Genomic DNA, 383 nt, shown 5'->3' on the forward strand with positions numbered 1-383 from the left:
AAAAAAAAAAAATACTTTTAACTTGCCCAAGAAATAACAAAATGGAAGAAAACAACAAAGAATTGTAAAATATTTTGAAAGAAACAATGATGAAACGTGTATACCTATGTAACAAACCTGCACGTTGTGCACATGTACCTTAGAACTTAAAGTATAATAAAAAAAAAAAATACTTTTAACTTGCCCAAGAAATAACAAAATGGAAGAAAACAACAAAGAATTGCACGAGTATACATATGTAACAAACCTGCACATTATGCACATGTACCCTAGAACTTAAAGTATAATAAAAAAAAAAAATACTTTTAACTTGCCCAAGAAATAACAAAATGGAAGAAAACAACAAAGAATTGTAAAATATTTTGAAAGAAACAATGATGAAA

This window comes from Colobus angolensis, unplaced genomic scaffold (assembly GCF_000951035.1).
Source record: "Colobus angolensis palliatus isolate OR3802 unplaced genomic scaffold, Cang.pa_1.0 Scaffold164, whole genome shotgun sequence".
NCBI classification, from domain to species: domain Eukaryota; kingdom Metazoa; phylum Chordata; class Mammalia; order Primates; family Cercopithecidae; genus Colobus; species Colobus angolensis.